Source organism: Simochromis diagramma, unplaced genomic scaffold, assembly GCF_900408965.1.
Source record: "Simochromis diagramma unplaced genomic scaffold, fSimDia1.1 OVJJ01000501.1, whole genome shotgun sequence".
NCBI classification, from domain to species: domain Eukaryota; kingdom Metazoa; phylum Chordata; class Actinopteri; order Cichliformes; family Cichlidae; genus Simochromis; species Simochromis diagramma.
Genome location: NW_024387320.1, coordinates 5,643,896 through 5,664,223, shown reverse-complemented (window position 1 = coordinate 5,664,223; position 20,328 = coordinate 5,643,896). Strand labels below are relative to the sequence as shown.

The following is a 20,328-nucleotide window of genomic DNA, read 5'->3' as shown; positions in this document are numbered from 1 at the left end:
ATAGATCTTTAAAGAATCCTGCAACCTAAAATGTCCAGGATGCCACACTATCTTTAAGCAAAACTGAGCTGATAAAAGTATTATTTATGTAAATATTTTCTTCTCCTTTCATGCAATAAGCTGAACATTAAATTATGCAGTGAAAGATTTTGATAATCTATTCCAGCAACTAAAAAGTTTTCTCCAGTTATTTCTATCAATTTAAAGAGCAGTAAAGAGAGAACCCCTGAAGTTATAACATGGTATGATGCAGCTGTTTGGATGAACATTTGCACAGGTACTAAATGGCAGATGGATGATTTTTTTCCTCATAAATCCAGTATTATCGATCAGCTTAAAGAAGGCCTACACATCAAATGTCAAAATATAGTCAAAAAACCTCATATTCCTTTAAAATAAAATGTATTTATTTGTTGTTTGCATGAATTCTTATTGAAAATACACTTTTACTTTACTACTACTTTCTGGACTCCAGTTTATTAAGATTATATATTGCATAAAACTGGTGACAGTGATACATTGTAAGGTTGGAGTGGTAGGCTGTCATTACACAATTTAAACATGCTAAAAATTGAACTGTAAATGGTAAATCTTAAACATAAAAGCAAAATCTCGTTTCTTCAAATGTATCCCCTACCACATGAAACACGCCCACGCAGTATACAGTCTGTATACTGTGACTGTGTAACTGTATAGTTAACTCTATTTATTTATCTAAAATCACATTGTGTTTTTTCCCTGTAATAATAATGCTGAGCATGTCTGCACTGTTTACATATTTGGATATTTTCTCAATAAAGATAAAAAGCCACTCCAAAAAGCTTTGTTAGTTGCCTAACCGGGACCGAGGACAATTCCAACTTCAAAGTCCAGATGTACAATGGGACTTTGATTCTGTGTGTGTGTGTGCCTGTTTAGGTCTGCTAATAAAAACAGATAACAAATTGTCTGATGGGCAGAGCTTTCATGATCTATATTAGTTGCTAATATTTTTAAAAAGACAAGAGTCCAAAACATCTTTGTATCGAACTGCTGCATAACAAGGCGTCTTGCAACTAGACGACCATATTTGATGTTTTATTCCTACCATTTGAAAAAACCCATACAACCCTACATGGTGGAAAGCTTCCACCTAAAAGTCCGTTAAGAATTCTGAAGGAAGTGACGAAGAATCACCTGACTTTCAATAAGGTTTGAGTTTAATTTAGAGACTTGATAATGATTGGAAATTCTCAAATTCATTAACTCTTAAAAGTCTCTTGGAAGTGCTTGCAAAGGCTGGTCAAAAGATGCCATTAGGAACTGTCACCTGATGAAAGCTCTTATTAAATTTCTGACTCTTTAAACCTGTGGAAGCACTCAGCAGTGGGCAACTGACTGAAAATATGTTGGGGAAGGTAAGAAATCTATCAAAGTGACTCCAGCTTGCAAATTGCAGGAAAAAGGTAAAAAAGAAAAGAATTAAGAAAAGCAAGCTCTGCTGACAGGCGAAGCAAAACCTGCGTTTCTTTGCAAAAGCAGAAGAAACAAGGGTTGCATCATTCCACTATGTGGCAACACTTGCAAGAACAGGTTTATCACAAAAGCCAACATTGGAACTATGAAAAGCAACATCTGGATATGCCTGAGTAAATTTAGAAACACATGTTCTGTACAGATGCTAGTTAAAATGACCCGTTTGGCTACAATACGTAAAGAAATATTCGGAGCAACATTTGATGAAAGCAAAACTTTCCAAACTTTCAACCGCGAAACAGGATGGTTTTCTTTGAGGGCTTTGGATGACATTTTGTGCAGGTTTGTGCTCATTGTGAAGAGATCTGCAAAAATTACCATAACTGAGCAACAAGTAAAATGCACAAAAAGTAAAGAAATTTGTGTTTGGTCGATTATTTCTTTGTTATAATGATGCTTCTTAGAAATAAATTGTATACCAGTGGTCCCCAACCCCGGGGCCATGGACTGGTACCAGTCCATGAATTTAGTACCGGGCTGTGAGAGTTGAGGCTCGAGTGTGAAATTTATGGTTTTCAGGGTTTTTATCGGTTTTTATCATTGTTTTTTTTTTTTTTTTAAATCTCTTTTGATTATTATGAATGTGTTATGAATAAATCTTCTTTTTTTTGGTATCGGTACTGGTTTTATTTTGTTGTATTTATCCGCAAACATAAAAGGCCGGTCCGTGAAAACATAAACCGCAAAAAAGGTTGGGGACTGCTGTTGTATACCATTGGAGAGCCTGTTATTTACCACTTAAATGGTGCCACATTTCTAATGAAAATTTATCACTGAAACTGGTGTGATGGCCAAACCCATGGCCACACTCTAAAGTTGGTAACTGTGTATTTTCATTTCTTTGTTTGAACACAATAACACACTTTAGTTTCCAATAACTTTATTGATTGGTTTGGATATATTTGTTCTATTTGTAAGCGTGCACATTTAGTTTGCTTATGTATTCATACCAGACTATACTGCACTGTTTGTTGTTTACAGTTGTGTTTTGCTTAGTTACCCTGTGACTCCTGTTTTCAACTCGGTCCATCACACTGGTATTGACAGATAAGATTTGGCCGAACAGCTTATTCTGTGACCGACACAACCACACTGGCTGACTTGTGACAACTGCTGGTTAAGGAATGGGATGCCATCCCACATCAGTGTGTGACCAAACTGGTAACCAACATAAGGAGGGTGTGTCAGGAGGTGCCAGTGACTCCTGTTTGGTGTCATTTATTGTATTATAAGATTTATTGCCAAGAAACATTGTTACAATAATCAACCTTTTCTGACGTCATAGTTTATATTAATGTTGGTAGAAGATGCGCGCCTAAGGTTCAGTTCAGTTCTCACTCCTGGCTTCCCCAGGTACAGACTTTTGCAATCGCTTCACTTGGACATCATCATTACCATAATTGGACTGTCATACATATGCAACATTACAATCTCAAAGTATCTAGTGGACAAATAATTTTAATCAAGAAAGAGCTGTTGCAAAATGAGCATTCTAGGTAGTAGGCAGGCATGTTTACAGGGGTCATAAGAGGCAGTCAGAACTTACAGAAGTAATACATTTAATCAGGTTACTTTATGTCCATTGTTTTCACTCTTTGATTAAAACACACCTCTCTTGAGGGCATTTATGCCCAGCTGTGTTTCTGAGCTCTGAAACCCTGTTCATTGTCCTTCAACTCACTATGATTGTGTGACCATATCTATGTGTCTGTTTAGGTGTGTAGAAGAAGCCTGCCCTGTATTTCTTTTTTGCCTCTTGAGCCTCTCTCTGCGCCTTCCTTATACCTGTCATCTGGCAAGGCTAACCCCTGGTAGCTCCCCGCCAAATGCACACACATAAAGGCTCGCACATACACACATTGTGAATCCCCGCCAAATGCCCGCCCTTCCAGCCCCTGCGCACGCCAGCCGGTGTCAGCGAATCAGCTGAACCGTCTCCGCCCTGAGAATAACCCCATGACAGACAGCCCTAGTGGCCTCCCCTTGTCAACACAGCCTGCCTGGAAAGCTGACAGCCAGGGCATAGGGTGGACAGGCTACTGTAGGCAGGAGTTTACACCGGGCTGGGCCTGGAAAGGATGGGCCTTGGAGAAGAAATAAGAGGTGTGAGCTTGTAAAAACAAGGCCGGAAAAGAAGAGATCCTACAGCTAAAGACTAGAGCAGCAATTGAGCATACGACTAAGAAGCCTGATGCGTGTTATTGAAATGTATTTGAGTTTAATTGTTTTTACTGGTAATAATAAACCAAAAGACAAAGGCAGAAAAAAGAACTCACCTGTGGATGAGAATAGAAGGATTATAATCACAGAGGTCAGCTCCTGTCAAGGTTACTGCAGCAGTTTGGCTGGCAGAGTCGAGTGGCCAATCCCTGCAGAGCAAAGATTGAAAGGTTTGGGTTGGCTTGCAGCCTGGAGATTGTCATTATTCTATCATCTCTTCCAACAATTAGGTTAAAAGACAATCCCTTCAGCGTTTATAAAGGACTGCTACTCACACATTCAAGGTATAAATCTGAATTATTTCTAGCTTTGAAAGAATGATGGACAACACATCACAGAAGAAATCATCAGGTTACTATAACAAAAATAGAATGCGCACAGAATGACTGTCATCATGAAAAGTAACCAAAAAAAAGTGCTTCAATTTTTTGGGGCTTGTTACTCTTTTTCTGATTGTGTCTCACCTCTTTTTACTTTGTGTAAAATTTGAGTATCAGGTGTCACGTAGGCCTAGAGGGAAGTGACTAAACAGCATATGTTAGGCAAATTCTCTTTCCACCGCAAAGCCTTTTATACAAGTACATCAACCAATATTCTGGTATTGTGTTATTATTTTAGGGTAGTCATCTAACAAACTACACAGCAACATCTACTACATGAAAAATCGGTGAGCTATTTGATGTTTTTTGTTGCCTACTATGTGCAATCAGTTTCACACTGCATTTAAAAATGACTGCAACAAAGATTCCTATTTGTTCAAAGCCTAAAACCGTGTGTGTGTGTGTGTGTGTGTGTTTTCAGGGAGCCATCAGTTCTTGTTTATGGGTGATCTTTCTAAATTCTGAGAACTGTCAGAAAATACAAGCACTTCTTCTCGTTAAAGCTAACAATAGCATTATTAGGAGAAAGACAAAAAAGGAGCAGCAACTTTCACAAGTCTAAATAAAGGCAAGTAAGTAAGGGAGGAGGAGGAGTGCTTTAAACATGACTGTAGGATTACACAGAAAGCCAGTTACTGTGAGTACTGACATAGTTTTAAACGCACATCTTCACTTAGCAAAGTGCAAACCTGCAACCAAGGAAACGCAAAGACAGAGGAGTGGGAGCAACTTAGTGAATCTGCCACGCGTATACACAAGCACAGAAACACGCCTGCTCACACTCTCACGCGCACACACCAACTGTGTAGATAAAAAGGCATCGTCACATGACAGATTCCCAGCAGATTGTACATGCAGAGATCTTAGGTTTTAGCTTCTGTGCCTTTTGACTTGAAGCACATGCATCCTCAGAAAACACTAGCTGCAGCCTAAATCAAAATTCAGGATCAGGATTATGCACTCAGTCAGACATATCTCAATTTCCAAGGTAAAAAGAAACAGAAATTCTTCAGGGAAGATTTAAGTGAGGTATTTTTAAGGTCTTATTCCAATGTAGCTCATTTGAAGTCTTTGAAGCCTCCTTTACTAGCGAGCTTTGAAACGAATCAGAGCGGTGCCAATGAAGCCATCAGTGAAGACTGACACAGAAAGATAGATGTTTATATGGTGCTTCACTCCAAAGGAAGTAGTGCAGCTTCTAGACTTTTGACTCTATTCTTTGTTTGGAACTGTTACAACAGTGGCATGTTATCTTTACACGCGCCCTGCTGCCCACCTTTACATTTCTTATGTAGTGGCAACCTGTTACAGAGATTCTATCGCCAATCTTATTTTTCTGTATTTCTTTTAATGCGAATGCCCCGGGAAGTTGCATCCTTTACTTGTGAAGGACTGACGAGTGAAAAGGAGCATAAGGTTTGGGCGGGCAAGGCAGAGTCGAGAGCAGTGGGACTACACGGCTTAAGCCAAATACATATTTATGAGTAGCATCCACCCACAAGCATGACTTTTCAAACCCAGCCAAGCTCGGGCAGGCATGCAGGCATGCAAGCTGGGCCAGAACAGGGCAGGCTGATTAGGCCAGAATCTGCAGGGGTTTGGGTTTCTACTCAACTTTGTTTATGTGCTATTGTGTCCTCTCCTTTCATTACTCTTTCAGTTAGTTGACTGTCCAAAGAAATATGCAAACATTTTGTGAAATTAGAATTATAGAAGACATTGTAGATGAAAGCTGAAATGCCGCAACCTTTAGGTAAAGGGTGGAAGTTTGGAGAAAACAGAGAGAGGGGGTGGATGACGACTTCCTCTAAATGGAAAAAAAATTGGATGGTGTTCATTTAAAAAAACAAAAAAAAAGCACCTCCAAGTGAAATCTTGCTGGCATTTCTCTTTCTTGTGTCTCGTGATCGTTTCCTCCTCAAGGTCATTGTGTGAGCATTTAAGATCTGGCAGCATGGGGATAGAAAAGGCGCTCATGTAGCAGTGACTTGGAGGAGCAGTGCAGTGGTGTTGGCTATCGACTGGTCCATCCAGTGTGGCTCCTACCACAGTTTGGGCTCCTTCACCCAGTTCTTCAAGGCTGCCTTTAATCTCTCCCTGTGCCTCCCAATCCGTGCCTTTGATGTGGAGATGCCCTTCCTTCACTTACTCAATATTTGATCTATCTTACTTCATACAGCTAAATCCAGTTGAAGTGGATTCACATAGACAGGGTACTCCCTCTCTTCTTAGTTCTTCCTACCCCTTTTCCTTACTTGCTCCCATGTTCAGCAAAATGATCTCCTAACCAGCCACACACACACAAAGAAAATCCCCTTTTTTCGTTGTCACGTAACATGGAGCCGAAGTGTTAATTGATAGAACAGTCGATCGTGTCTGCGTCTACACACGGCACAGAGAACATACAGTAGATCGACATGTAAACGGGCTGAAACGTGTGCTGCGGTTGTGCTCACTCGCTCTGCACAGATACACGCGCGCGCGCAGACACACACATTGCAGTGTCTTAATAAAAGTCAACCAGCTGCTGTGCTCTCGCCCACCACGTTGAGCCAGAGGTGTAAGTATCAACTATCATCTCCTCCCTGGCTGCACCCACAGACGAGCCTACGAAGTAGAAACAAGATACAGAATTACTGCCTGTTTACTTCAACTGGAGACCTAACACATGTTGTGTAGGAAGGCAGACTTTATTGTCAGCATGACAAAAGCAGTGGCTGTATTTCCATAAACATCAACAACAGATGTTTCACTGCACAACGACTTATTGCTGAAAGCATGCAGTCAGATTATACAGTTTGCAGGCATTGCTGACTGCGTGCATATACTGTATACTTCTGTCTCTTTATGATGCACACTGGCCGATGTCAAGGAGTGACCCTGTGCTTCATTTCTAAGTCTTCTCTGTGTCAGTAAGGCAAGGAGACATCCACCATATGGCCTTGCCTTCTGCATCCTTATCCCTGCATAATTACAAGCCTATACGTAACATTTCAACTGAAACAAATAAAAAAAAAAACATAAAAAAATAAGACCTCTAAACGTGCATATCTAACAAAGCTGAGCGAGCTTTCCTTTATGTTTTGATGAAGAGAACAGCTCCGTTCCATACCAATTACGATAAAGAAAAGCCAAAACACAGACAGCCACAAAACAAACGAGCAAACCCGAGATTTGTTTGTGGCATGTCTCGGATCAGTGAGGCGCTCTGCCACCCGCTTAACAGCTATCACAGAGTCCTTATTCCAGAGCAGAGGGTTTGTGTAACACTGAAGCCAAACCGTCTACTATTCTATCCCACATTAGTTCCACTTAGTTGGGTCCCAATGACCTATTCAATGTAAATGTACTGTGCAATAATGAGTGGCGGACTGCAGCAGCTCTTTAATGGGTGGGTATGTGCAAGGGAGAATGAAATGACAAGGCAGAAAGAGAGAGAGCGAGAGAGAGAGAGAGAGGTTCATGGCCTTTCGGGATAGGCTTGTTTAAGCAGGGTAATGATGGGAAAGTAAATGGCTTTAAAAGAATAATTAGCCTAAGATAGAAAGAATGCCAACCTTGTTTCAACAGATACACCTCTTCAGATGGCTAAATAAAAACTCTGCCCGGCTACTGTTAGCTGTCCAAGGGTGACTGGTGTTTTTCTTAAGTCGGATTTCAACAAATGATCACAGACCAAGAAAAAACACAGGAGGATAAAGGGGAGAAAAAAAAAGAAAAATGATCTGTGATACTCTAATGGCAACAAGATGGCCTCAAAGGTAAAGGACTTGCAAATCAGCCAGAGTCACACCTCAAAGCTATACGCACTGTTTTGATTTGAATGTTGTTTAAGTGAGAACAAGCCCAAATTAATGAGTGAGGTGAACAAATGATTGCATCAGAGACATATTAATGACTTATGTGTTAAGAGGAGTATGACAGTCTCTTCTTTGCTTCATCTCATTTGGCAAGAGAAGGTGTTTGGGGGGGGTGCAGGCTTTTGACATAGCACCGTGTAGGCAGCCAGAGAGTGTTAGAAGAACTTGAGTCAATCTGTCATGCTCTGGGACCGCCTCTCTTAATACCGCTTTAACCTAATGACCCGAGGTGTAGCTATGTGTGTGCTGAAAAGAGCGTGTGGACATTTTTCTGCCTATGTTTGAAGTGTGTGTGTGTTTTTTTTAAGTGATGAGAGTATACCCGTAGGTCCTTCGGGTGCTGTTTGATGCTAGGTATTACATGCGGGTGCCAAGTTTTATCTCACTGGAATCCCCTCTCTCATCCGCGTCCCCTCTCCCACTACCCGTCAGAATCCCATTGCAGGAGCTGGAAGACAGGACTGTTACCTTTGAGACAGACACCAAGCAGATCTCAGGTTGAGCTCCCTGTTACCATGCGGCAGCCATTGGAAACAGATGGTCTCCAAACAGCCTGTCATGTTTACTGCTGCTGCCATAAAAGACAAGAGTCCAACAACACACTCCCTCAGGAGCCCCACGGGATCGCACAGGGGCCCGCAAACAGCTGCCTGGGGGGTGGGAGGGGTGGGAGGGGCATTGGCCCTGCACCTTTAAGCACACACGCACACACACACCTATACTCACACCTTGAACTGACTCCTACCTCAACTACTATTCAAATGCCTCTATTACCAAACACGTAGCGCGCACATACACACCCAAAAGAGCGACACAAAAAAGGCCGGGCTCGCACTCCAAATGTCCTCCACCAAGCCGTCCGGACATGCTACATTTACTGCAATTAAACAAGCATGCCATTTGAATATCTGATGACACCTTGCAACCTGCTCCATGGGCTCTGAATATAATGGTGTCCCTGTGGAGCCCGCGAGAAATTGTCCATGTCACAGTTAATGAAGGGAATTTGCATTGTTATCTCAATTAAGGCAGTGGAATAATGAAGCTCACTTCTGAATTAGTTAATCGACAAAAACTTGTACAAATGTGTTTGCATGGCCTATAGGTATGGCCCACAGCTAATGTATATTCTTCAGGGTTACCGGGGTTACGTCAGACCAAGGGAGTGCAGACGGTAATGAGGCAGGTGCTACCGGACAGTTCTCTTCCTCTCCTCGGGAGGCTAGATGCTACTCTGACCTCCCAATGCCTCATCCTCTGTCTCTTCCTCCGTGTCTTGCCATGTCTCACCCACCTCGCTCAATTACCTCTCCCCCCCCCATTCATTTGCATGGCACATCAAATGCACAAACCAGAAGCAGGTAGCAGATTGGAGGAAGAAATCCAGGTGTTTTGCCTCCACCTCGCATCACACTCCTCCCCGCTCCATCAAAATATCAACCCTGACCCTAGCCGGAGCTTCTGGATACAGATACTAGTCCAGGCTAAGTGATAAAAGGCTGAACGGGATAAAGGAAATATCTATTTGCTTGAGTACTGTCAGGTTGAAAAAAGCTTTGACATAAGAGGATAATGTTGAATTTAGACTTCCCATTGATCTGCTGTGACAGTTTAAGTGGCCGCTTTGGTGTGGTTTGTGAGGAGCGTATTCTTGTGTGTGAAGACTGTTTAAGTGGGTATTTGTAAGAAGTAACTAAAGGCCATCACTAAAGGCTTGCACAAGTGCTCTTCTGCTCTGGGGGCCTCAAATGGCCAATGAATTATTTATAACAGCCAGGACATGAGCTGATGTTGGGCTAGAGGAGGGGTGGCACCCACACACACTCACTCATAAACAAACACACACAGTCACGCCCACGGGTGTGCGTGTACATACGCGCGCTCACTCACACCCACACACACACATACACACAATGTATCCTCTTAAGCGGGTCAGTGTGCCAGACAGCCACAGGCTAAGCAGACAGCTCACAGTCAAAGAACACTGTGGGACAGTAGATAGAACAAGACTGGTCCGAGGGGAAGTGACGGGTTTGATTGTTGTTTTCTGCTCAATCTATTGCCTGCTTGAGGTAAAGTGAGTGGTAAATCTAAGAAAGCACACAGAAAAACAGTGTTTCATATAAATAGTGTACTTACTGAGTTTCAGCTCATCATACAGTCCATCATCTTGGCATTGTATTTATTACTGGTTTTAAAAGAGTAAACAGTCGACTTGAAAGTAAATGCATCCTTTGCCTCCCAGTATAGACATGTTCATTATTGGCACTATCTCATAAATGTACATAGGTAGCACTGAAACGTGTGTGCATAACTGAGATTTGGAAAAACCCTTTCGTGCAGTTACTAATAAAATAGAGCAGATTAAGACACTCATCATATTTACGCTGTGTAAATCCTTCATCCTCCTATCATATATGAATATGACTTCAGGGATTAACATAAACTCCCTCGTAGTCTTATAACACGGTTATAATGGTGTTTTAAATATCAGACCCGTTTTCAAACAGCAGCGAGTCATCCTTAAAATAAAACGAACTGCACAATACTGCCACAATAACCACAATATAATGAAGATGAGCACAGTTAACGTAACTGTATGTTTTTTCCCAGTTTAATCTTTGGTTTCTTAACTGCATTTTTACTGCCATTTGGCATTTGACATCAAAACTTGACGCATTTATTTCACACATTTTTGACATAATCTGATCCAAATTATGCCCCATTTTCCATACCTGGGAAATAACGTCTTCATCGCAGCTTTCTATTAATTAAAAACACAAGAAACATAGGAACATATTATGAAATCATACATACATACATTTTAGAGAGATTCTTGTGTTATTTAGAAATGTAAATATCTTATGTTGCCATGTTGGCAAGGTCTCTCTTCTTTTGTTCAGTTAAATAAGAGGACATTTAATGAATATTTGATTTTCTTTTGCTACCTTTAACTTCTGATGTTGATCTTTGAGATTCATGTTGTCTTCAAGGTGAGCTCAAACTCTGGAAGAAACAAAACAAATAATCTTTTAACATGTTGTTGAATGCAGCTATGATGAAAGAAGACAGAAAAGACTGTAACGAGGAAAGAAAAGAGAAGAATAACCTGTGGCTACGCGAGCCAAAGAACAACATCTAATCTGAGGTTCAACGAGGGTTAAGTCCAAAACAAAACAAAGTGAATGTGGTTGTCAGTAATAAAAGCTTCATTAAAAGGTCAGAGGTTGGAGAGGTCACTTAGATGGATTCTCCCCACCTCTGAATTGTCTCCCTCATTCCCTGCAACACTAGAGTTGCATCCCAGCAGCCTCTCTGCGGTGATGCAACATGGCATCTTAAAATAAGCAGTTTACATTGAAAGGTCAGCTGGGGGAGGGCACCTCTCTGAATCTGTGGCTCAAGATGAAGAGGACATCCAGGCAATGACGATATTAAAGCACAAATATTATATACACGCAGGCCTGTCTGTCTTTTTCCTTTTTCAGCAGAAGGTACATGCATCCTGTAGGTACAAACATAAATACTGTGCATGTAGGCATATGCAGAGGGTTTCATTCTCTCTCAAACAACACAAAAAGTACACAAACAAGTGTATAAATACCAAAGATGCACAGCTCGCCTCCTAAAGGTTAGTCAAATCCAAAAATCAACAAGAGCAGAGTTTAAATGCCAAACAGTTTCAGATGAAGATAAAGTAAGATTTCCATTGTTGCAAAGGACCCGCAAAGGAGGTTAACCTGAGAAGCTGAAAATAAAAAAAAAGGTAAAAAAAAGAGTGTTAAGTCAAGCTGACCTGGGATGCAGTTTAAAAAAAACCAAAAAAATGTACTACGCCTTTTACTAATTAACTTAGTTTTAATAGATTTTATAATGAGATGTATAAAGCAGAAACAGTTGCAAGGTTGAATATATATCTATATATACTTTAATTATGTGTATGTGTATGTGTATGTGTGTGTGTGTGTTCTTTGAGTGATAACTACTTCCTCCTCTGACAAAGACCCACAGTAAGCTGCTGCTTGATTAATTCTGATCCACTTAATTAGAAAGCTGCCGATTTCCCGCGTGAATACTGATAACACGAGGAACTGCTGTCATTGACTGTTATTGACTGATGGGTTCATTAAGACTAAGGAACGTGGATCTGAAACTTTCTTTCCTTAAAATACACACAAATACACACACACACACACACACACACACACACACACACACACACACACACACACACACACACACACACACACACACACACACACACACACACACAGAGTGAGACAGAGGGAGAGAAAGAGAGAGTGAGAGCAAAAAAAACCTCACTAACCATGAAAGCTAATATGGGATCCTCACTTGTAGTTTGGTTACATCTCACACACATATGTAAAAGCCAAGTTGTAAAAAGCAAATAATACAGACTTCTTAGAAGTTAAGCGCTAAATCTGTGCGATTGCAAAAGAGGTGCAATAGAGCTGAAGCAATGAAGATGCAGCGGGACGTGTCCCATCCAAGAATCTCCTTCTTCCTGAAGCAAAATCTATGCTTATGTGTGCCGGAAAACCTTATGTGAGCATCAGCAGGAAGTTCTGACAGCTGCAAACGTGCAGGTGCAAATTCTTTCTGTTACCATGAGCACGGAGATGCTTTCACGGCTGTCGAGAGAGAAAATGTTCCCTCACACTGCACCATATTGTAAATATGACAGAAACATGCAGAGACGCAAAGCTGCATGATTGAAGTGCTGGAATACCGTGACTCCTGTTTACTTTTATTTAGGTTAGGTTTGTCAAAACAATTTTTTTCCCCTTTTGCTTGCTTGTTAACACATTCCCATCGTATTGATTACACAGTGGCAAACAGAGACAAGTGCAGACCTTTTCAAAGATGTGAATAAAGATATCAGTCAAACGGCAGCACAATGAGCGGAAGATGGACAAGCCAATATTAGGAGTATGTAAGGAATGTGCACGACCGCTTTAGATGGATGTGTGGAGGTCCAGAGGGCACTCTTTCCCCCTGTGGAGATCTCTCTGGTAGTGCAGACAGTGATAGCATGGACCCCTGATCTCCACCACCACCAACAATCTCTGTTTGTCCAACTCCTGCTGATCGCCAGCAACTCTGCAAAATGCTTCATCTTTCCATACTCGTGGTCTTAGCTTTTCTCTGTTTGGCTCTGTTTCTGTTGTTCTTGCTTACATGACTTTTCTTACCCTCTTTGTCATAAATCTGCGCCTGCTTCCATCAATAGGAACGCGGAACGAACTGACAGCTCTGTCAGGGACTGGTGACATTCTTCTCTTCCTTCCACATAAGGTATGCTGATGTTTACTTCAGCATCCCGTAACTCAAACACGATTAAATCATTGCGGAGAACGAACGGGTGACAGGTCTGCTAAAATCTGTTGCCAAATTCAGTATAAACAGATGCAGTAAAACAGGACGATTCATCATTCGAATTTGAACGTCTGTCTGCTTCACTATAGGGGCCCAAATGCATACATACTCCCTAAGTGAATTGGTTACAGGCCTCTTTTCTCCTACACACATCTCACTCAAATCAACTTAGTCAAAATTGAAAAGCCTCGATTATGTGTAATTCTGATATATTGCTTTGGTTTATTAGGAGAAAACACAGAACACAGAAATATGATCTATTTCTGTGGTGCTCCCTTTGCCATTTTGGCATCTCCCACTCACCCCTACAAAACCCAATAAATGTGAGTCTTGTGCATAAACACGCACACACGCACGCACTTACAAACAGATCTGCACACATCGTGCGGCAAAATAAAACAGGTTTGGCATCAGGTTCCCTGCGTTATAAGTTCAAATTTGCCAAATTTAGGTCATGTATCAATCTGAAGGGAGACGGGAAGGGAAACAAACTATTTTCACGAGAGACGAGCTGTATCGTTCCCATCTGAGAGAGGTCGTTTGCATAGCTTGACATTCACAGTGCTTCCCACAACCCTACAGTTGCCGGCCCCAACCTCCTTTGAAGTCAGCTAGAATTACTTATGACACAATAAGCTGCAACAATGAAGTAACAAAAGAGACCAGAATTTAAAGGGCATTCCTCTTTACCAAACTCCACCCAAAATACTCCACGGACTCTCCAGTAAGACGTGCCTTTTGACGTGTTTTACTGAAGATGCGTTAAAAAAAAAAAAAGAAGAAGAAAAAAGGCAAAGATTCAAAAGAGCTCGCAGGTGGTGCGTCTACCGCCACCGAAATGTCACTGCGGTTTGAAAATGGAAAGTATACAATAATGCTTTTAATATGCTCTCCCATGATTAACATCTCAGTGTAATCCAGGCTTGGCAAAGAGACTTAACCAGAGCTTCCACACTGGCATCAAGCCAGACTGGCGCTGTGACTTGTCTTCCTACAGACAGAGGGATGAGCTTGGGACGAGATGGGAGACGCGGGGGCCTGGATGGACTGGCTGCAGAGACAATGCTGGCACTGTGACAACAAACACCGATCAAGACTAATCTCGTACTCCTAAATACGACGCACACATGCACACGCACACATACTCTGGAAACTCTCATTTCATCATTCTTCGTTCGAAAAGGTTATTTACGTTTTCCATAAAAAGTTATTTTTGATGTATTTAGGGGGGTTTTGTGAAAAAAATAAAAAATTTACCAAAAGAATGACATGTCACATGTGACATTACTTGGCATATTGTGCAAATGACAATCATCACTCTTTACTAATGATGAGTATTATTTAGAAAGTAAATCTTGCATTGGATATTCACGCTTAGGAAATGTATAACCAAGAACAACTTTAAAGCTAACTTTGAATTCATCTGAGACGACCAAAAGTCCATCGCCAGCCACCGCCATGTTCCACGGTCACTTAATTGGACCCTTTACTTGCCAGTTACTGCTACAATCAAACTGGGCTTATGTATATTTTACCAGAATCACTGTCACTGCAGATTCCCACATTTCTTGTATCTATATTTGACTGGGTGGTTAGGAGAACGAGCGGCACATTTGGACATAAAACACTGTTAATAGTCAGAGCATCATTAAGGGTTCTTTCCGCATAACCGGCTTCATGGGGGCAGAGGAATGATCAAGAATAATGTGCGGTCCTTTGTAGCCGCCCAGGTCACAGTCTGCATACAAATCTGCAATGAGGAGGAGAGGCAGGAAAGGAGTGAAGGCTAGGGACGAGGCAGGGGGATCTGGAACAGTGGGTGGGTTTGAGAGGGGAAGAGGGAGAGAGAGAGCGAGAGAGACTGGGGTTGAGGATAACTGATCACAATAAGGCGGGTCATTTCTGTGTAGCAAGTTCAGAGATTCTGTGGGCCCTTATGGGGAAGAGGTGGAGGGAGGTAAAGGGGAGGGGAGGCTATTTGGGGAGAGGTAACAGGGTAGAGGGGGAGTCTTGCGCAGGCTGAGGCCCAGAGCTGTATTCAGTGGGGGTAGCCTGCTCTAGCTCCAACACTACTACAAAGCTGGACTCCTAGGGTTCATGAATAAGGCGAGGAAATGATCAGAAAAAAAAGAAAAAGGACCCTAAGAGATGTTTAGACAGATGGCCCACTTAAAACGACGCAAGGACACAGACAGAGAAAAGTGATTTTAATGAAACTTCAAATTTGGCAAATAATTGATCTTTATTTCCCCCCTTAAAAACCCAGCAGAAAGGTGAAAGTAAATTTAATGTGTTACAAGTGCCTTTCCAACAGACATTAAAAGCTACTGGTTGCTTTAAATCCTTTAGATTGAATTAAATTGACATCATGAGAAGGAGCTGGAAAAGAGTTGGTGTGAGGGGGTGGGGAGGAGGGGAGGAGGCAGGGAATCAAATGGAAGGCGTTCAGAAAAGAGCTGTGGTGCCAAAGAAAATAGATAGCAGGGGACTCCTCTCCTCCTCCAGTCGTTCTTAAAGGGCCACTGAGAGGCTCTGAGGGAAAACACGCTAGTCAGTATTTTTAGAAATTTCATTTGATTGGATTCTGGCAAACATCTCTGCTCTGGGCCTTCAGATGTAATATCAAATGTTACTTGCTGGGGACAAGACGTTGTTTTATGAATTTAGCGAGCATGAATTATTAATGGCCAAACTGCAATCAAATATCTAAAATGTGCAACTAATTATTTGATGGGGGGAGCCGAATAAAAAGGTATCGCTTTTGTGACTCTGTCAAATTAATGCTGATTATTTGACCATGTCAAACCTTCACACTTGAATTCCCTCAAAAGAGAAAAAAAGCCAGGGGAGATTTTAAATGCTACCATAACAGAGGGCTACCGAAGGCTTTGAATAGAGGAGCTTAGAAAGTGTAAGGTGCATTGCAAAGGCACACTGTATAACATATAAATAATAATAATATATAAATAATAATAATAATAATAATAATAATAATATAAATAATAATAATAATAATAATAATAATAATAATAATAAATCATTAAACCTACAGCTTAGACAGAAAGGACAGGGAACTCCTGGGGTGTGCTTCACCACGTTAACATTGCAGTGTAGGTGCAGTGCCAAGCTCTACCTGTCCTTTATAATCATAATCCATTTCCACTGCTATTGTCCTCCATGGAAAAATCTCGCTCCACGAGATCACCAAATGAGTGAGAGAAAGACAGAGAAAGAGCGCTAACAGTCTAGAAATTGTGTGCGTGTGTTGAAGGCAGGAGCTTTCACAAAGTGAATGCCTATTAGAAAGTGCCCCTGAAATCAACCTGCCTATCCCACCCACAGTCTCCCCTCGGCCTCACCCAAACCTACCAGGGCCTAATCATACGCTTGGATTTCTTTTAGATGACATGACCATAGCATTGGAGCAGTAGCTGTTAACTGCCCCTTTTCTAGAACAAGGAATTACATTTAGAACGGGGATGAAACCAAAGCCTGCTTGATCCTGGGCCCGTGCTCCAGTCCTCAGCACAACATTTAAGCTTTGTTTATTAATCCCTCTAAGACACACTCTGGTGTTGGTGTGTAGTTGTGTTCATGTATGTTTGCCCAAAGGCCTGTCTACCCTGCTCGGGGTCTTCATTTCTCAGTGAGTGAGCAATAGCTGTTCTGCTTGGCTGATGAAGGGAGCAAAGTGTTACGCCTCAGAAAATGGGTTTTCTGGATTTTGCTTAATCAGATTTTGTGTTTGAAAAAAACAAACATATGAATGATATCAAATACATGCATGAATGGAATTCTTCTTCTGTAATTTTATATTTATATATATATATTGGTTATATTTGTTTGTGTGTGTTTGTGTGTGCAGTATATTTTGTTTGAAGGGGTACACAGTGGCTCACTTAGACCCAAGTACCCTGATCCTTCAAGTGTCCCGTGATTATGATAGCTGCCATTACCACAAACACTCCAAGTGAACACACGGTACTGTAGAGAGAGACACATGGACCACTATGGCCTCAACAGCTCACCAGTATTGATTTTCATTTAAGTCTTACAGGTCCAGTATACACCTCTAACCCCCTGCCATCCACAATATTTACCTAGTTGCCAATATTTTGTCAGGGTGCTGTGGTGAAAGCTATGTGTACAATGTGGCTGAGAGGCCTGTCCTTTGACATCTGCGCTGGCTCTATTCAGCTACGCACTACAGGGGAGCCACGTATGAAATGCCCTCTTCATTTGTTTGTTTCTGCTCTATCTCCGTCCACCTGCCTCTCTAACTGCCCTAACTGCATTTCTCCTGCCTTTGCTCCTCATCGCCTACATTGTGCTTCTACATTGGAAATAATGGGTTTCCTTTCTTAATAAATTGCGTTCTTACACAAACTAAATCATCACCAAACAGAACAACACAGTGGGAGAAACAGACATAAAGGAAAGATCATGCATTTGTGTCTTACAATACACTTACAGTTTTTCAAAAGGTGTTTCTTCATGTCTGTCTACAGAGGATAGTCCTTCTTGTTCTTAATATATTACAATGATTACTTTGTTTACTGTTTTTTTTTTGCACTTGATATTCAGAATTAGGAATATCATCAAGAATGAGTTTATGGGAACTTTTGACAATTCTTCAAGAAGTGCATTTGTAAGGTTAGACATTGATGTTAGATGAGGTCTTTTGTCGAGTTGTTTTAGGGGTCTGTACAGGCCAGTCAAGTTCTTATGGACCTTGCTTTGTGCATTGTTGAAACAGAAAGCCCCAAACTGAAATCCCCACTGTTCTCACAAAGTTGGGAGCATGAAATTGTCCAAAATGTACTGTCATACTGAAGCATTAAATGGCTTTTTCAACTAGTACCTACTTGGCTCAGCTTGACTCGACTTGATTTTTTAGGGTTCTCCATTAAGGGGTAGTACCTGGTAACAGGTGCTTTTTTTAGTACCTGCTTGGCAAGGTTCCAAGAGATCTGACTCATTCCAAAGACATGACATCAACAGAGTGCATTCCACCGATTGGCCAGTCATGAGAGTGACATCTTCACAAAAAATCAAAACCATGATCCAGAAATGAGGTGCAAACACTCACTGGATTACCAGAAGGTGAAGTGTGATTTCTCACTCCAGAGAACATGTCTTCATGGCGCTACGGTCAAGTGACGGCATGCTTTACACCCATTCATCCAACGCTTTGCATTGCACTTTTGCAGTGTGTAAAAGAATAAGTCCGTCCATCCATCCATCCTTCTTTTTACCAATTATCCAAGATATTATGGACACCATCCCATATATTACACTGGAAATAAATGAAGTCTTAAAAGTAAAAACATTTTCCAAATAATTATCTTAAATAAGCATAACCAGGCTAGAGGCTCAAGCCAGCCCTAAAAGCCAGATGCTCTCCAGACAGCTGCAAGTGTGGAAAACCTTTGCATGAATCCAATGGTAAAAGATTAAAGATCAACTTGTAACGGTATAAGATGCTTATATTATGAACTCTCCCAATATTTTTCAGTATAAATATCGCGAGAGTCAGGTCAGTTATAGACATCGGACATGTGCATTCTCACTTCCATCAAGTAATGTCTAGAAAAGTTAAGAGCTGCAGAAAATATGTGTGAAATTGTCTTGAAGCATGCTCTATCATCCAGTTAAGGAAATCCCAGTTCATCCAGACATTTTATTTTTAATGGAAGAAACGTTTCATCACTCATCCAACTGATATCTTCAGTCTCAGCTGACTGGAGGTTTCCTCAACTTTATAAACAGTACATTTGGATAATGACCACATCTAACACCATGTCCTAACAAACTGTTACAACCATTGATCAGTGGCCTTGAATACCATTCGCACAATACCCATTTCGGCCATGTGCTCCTTTCCATTAATCTGATGACATCTCAGCATGCGAGGTAGGCACCCTGGTAACTTTTCTGTAAACACTCCTATGGCAGATCTACTAGGATGGACCTAGAAGCATATAAACACTGGACAAATCTGACCTATGCTTGAACGACAGAACAGCCAGCGATGTCAGCTATCCGTACCTGAAAAGGGATTTAGATAAAAGACAGAAAAGATTTTTCATTTTAGATGCTTTTTCCATCAGCATCGTGCATGGGTTAACTCTCACACTGTGCGTTGCGGCAGGCAATATATGATATTATAGCAACCACCTTATCTGAATATTCATGCTGGCACATTTCCAAGTCCAGTGGTGAAGGAGAAACACGGTCTACGGTGCAGATTAAAAGCAGGAGTCAAAGTCCAGGGGAGGAAGGGTGGAGGCGTGTGTGTGGTGTGTGTGACTGTGTGTGTGCAGAGCGGTGGGCAGATTTTAATGCATGGTCAGAGGCAGGCATCATCGATTTCAACGCTAAGTGAAGGACAAGGAGTGCAGAGCTCGATTCCAAATCAATGATACAGTCCAAAATGTCTGCCACGCCGAGTGCAAGGCACCTAGATTAATGTGCAAAATGAGTGGCACAAATTTTGTCAGACACACACATGACAAAGCCTCCAGGTGTGCAAGGAGAGGAAGACAGTCACTCAGACAGACTCACAAAGTGAACCAGACGGTGCTATCCCCTGTGACGTATATAATGTTGTTGTTTTTTTTACCCCCCATAATTTTAAAATTAAAAACACAGGCTTGCCTAAGAAATTGCATGGCATATGCAAAGGACCACCACTTACGGGGATCCTATAGAGACCAAAGCAGTGGGTGTGATGGACTAATTAAGTAGGGCCTGTGTTCTCAGACATCAATAGGTTCCGTCAGACTGCACATAGCTTCCCATGCCCTATCATAGAGGGAATACTGCTGATTACACACCTGCACGTATGCACACACTTGAAAACATGCAATGGTAAATCTGTATGAGGTTAACATTTGTTTTACAGATAAATATATCTTAAATATACGATTTACATGAGGTTCAAAAAAGCTTATTGT

General features: G+C 41.4%; 1 long non-coding RNA gene across 3 annotated transcripts in view; it reads right to left on the bottom strand.

Moving 5' to 3' along the window:
- Positions 1-20,328, bottom strand: part of LOC120717599 — a 61,205-nt gene that overhangs the window by 27,332 nt on the left and 13,545 nt on the right. For all 3 annotated transcript variants that reach the window (XR_005692239.1, XR_005692240.1, XR_005692241.1), the window contains exons 2-4: positions 10,924-10,981; positions 10,711-10,739; positions 3,792-3,884 (exon numbers count right to left, since the gene is read on the bottom strand). This is a non-coding gene — a long non-coding RNA (uncharacterized LOC120717599). The remainder of the gene's footprint in view (positions 1-3,791; positions 3,885-10,710; positions 10,740-10,923; positions 10,982-20,328) is intronic.